The sequence below is a fragment of the Pinus tabuliformis genome, chromosome 8 (assembly GCF_031772625.1).
Source record: "Pinus tabuliformis cultivar Carrire ecotype Pingquan chromosome 8, CPIR1, whole genome shotgun sequence".
Taxonomy (NCBI): domain Eukaryota; kingdom Viridiplantae; phylum Streptophyta; class Pinopsida; order Pinales; family Pinaceae; genus Pinus; species Pinus tabuliformis.
The window spans coordinates 1,573,236,647-1,573,239,074 of NC_142294.1; positions in this window are offsets into that span (position 1 = coordinate 1,573,236,647).

A 2,428-nucleotide genomic window follows, 5' to 3' on the forward strand; every position below is an offset into this window, starting at 1 on the left:
TCACCTATAGTTTTACATATCTCGCACCATAAGCTAGATCCGGGATTCAAAAGATTCGGTGCTCCACTAGCCAAGTAGTTTCTGAAGAGAGGGAATTGTTCTTTAGAATTGCTTTCTGCTTCACACTTTGTACACCACACTTCCTCTCTTACTTCCTTACTTTTATTCATATCTTGTATCTACAAAGTAAAATTTGCTAGATGATTTTGGATGTTGCATACCCATATTGGTATCCGCTATAGGTGAAGCTTCTAAATTCATCGCAAGTTCTAAAGCATCGGCTTGAGTTTCTATCTTTTGTTACGACAAAGGAAATCTTATATGTGGAAGCAACGCAACTATAAACTATTCTTTATGTTGCAGCAGAGCTATTTCAAAGCTCACTTAATCCAATAATATCTTGAATCTTTGATCAAATTCCAAAATAGACTCAGTAGGTTTTTATTTGATTTCTTTTATTTATGTGATACACTGTGACTCGGACTTCGACTTCTTAAATTCTTTTACTAGCGTTGTTTTAATGTCTGCAAATGATCTGATCTGATTGCTTGAATACTTCATGTACCACGTCAATGCTCTATCTTAGAATGTCGTGACAAGATGTGCTTTCTTTATATTTTCATCATGGACCTGCTTTGTTGTCCATACTACACATAGGAACCATAACTGCTTTGGATCCTCTGATCCAGTCCCTTTAAAGATAGGTAGCTTAATGTTGAAATATGGAAACAAGAATATTCCAATTTAATTTGTCCCTGAATTAAATTGTGAATTAAAATCGAATTTAGTCTTAACAACTACTTGGAAATAATTAATTATTAATTATTAATTAATTAATTTTAAATTAATTAGTTGGAGAAATTCAAGTTAGAAGTCTTTTTGAAGTCATGCAAGAGTTATCCCTTAAATTAAGGAGATAAGATTGAGTTATATTTGAGTTGTAATTAGTTAACTTAGTTTACTGAGTTAAGTCTAGTTAAATTAGTTCCAAATTGTTTGAGAATTAATAGCGAGTTAACAGTGAGTTGATGCATGCATGCATTTAACTAGTGCTACTCCAGTTAACTGAAGATTCCCTCATCAGAAACTCATGCATGTCTATTCTGAGAAAGACCCAGTTGAGATTAAAGTCATGGACAATGTACTATCAGTGGCTCGTGTTTTCTCAAAGAAAAAACTCATGCATGCAATCAAGGATTTATCCTTGAGGACTGTGCAATTTTGGAAGGTTATCATCCACTTGGTAGAAGGGTTTTTCCACTTGGTAATAGGAGAATCATCCACAAGGAACAACACAAGGAAAGAGGAGATTGGAGGGCAGAGAGGAAGGCTGGAGAGAAACCAATATTGCCTATGACCATCTGTGAGGATTTTACTGAGAGCTGGATAGTTGTGAGAGCTAAGGCTTTGTATAATTCCTATGTATTTCCACCTTGTATGATAATACAGATAGTGGAGTTTTTAGCTGAGGCTTTGCCCAAAGTATTTTCATGTGTATTGTGCCATTGATTCTTCTTCTTTTGGTTATATTGTTCAGCTCGATCTTTAAGCTTCTGCAAATTGATAGTAGAAATAGGTTATAGTATTCTGCTTTGATTTATATTGCATTATCGGGTTAACCTACATCATATTTTCTACATGGTATCAGAGCTGGATTTGTAGAGATTTTCTACATGGTTTCGGAGCTGTGAACAATATACTGAGAAGAGAATTCGAAGTTTGAAGTTCGGGGTTGTAGGTGCAAATCGAATTCATATCATACTTCAAGTTTGGCCAATGGCGTTCTATGGATTGAGACTCGAGTATGCCTTGGAAGGTAGCTGGAATTACATAGCATGGAAAGATAGAATGGAGGTTGTATTAGAAGACAATGGCTTGAAGGAATTCACTGATCAAGAAATCCCAAAGTTAGCTTCAACTTGTTTTTCTCTTGCCCATATTTTTAGCTTCATTCTCAAATTTTTTAGTTATGTTTCCCAAACATAATGGGGTGAACCTGTATTTTTTGCACCCAAGCCTTTATGATTTGAATTCTTAAATCTTCATTGCTGTCCTAGATTGAGTTGTATCTAAAAGGAAGAGGCCCTTGATTGTCCATTTTACCCAATATGATTGTTACTGGTTTATGGTCTGATGTCATTGTATGTATAATTTTGGACTTGACCAAAATGAAGTAAGTTGAAATGTTTTCTTGGACTAATATTCTATCTAGTCTCTCCTTTATATTGCTCTTGCCCAGTCTCTTATTGCTCCAAGTGTATTTCCCGTTACTTGGCAGAATGCCAATTAAATTGTGCTGCTCCATTATTTCTTCCAAAACTCCCTTTGATGGATTAGCATGATATGTCCCTTTGAATTTCTCTTCTATATTTCTAACCAGGTTTAGGTCTCCTCCCAAAATTATTTTCCCATTTCGAGTTTCTGTTAG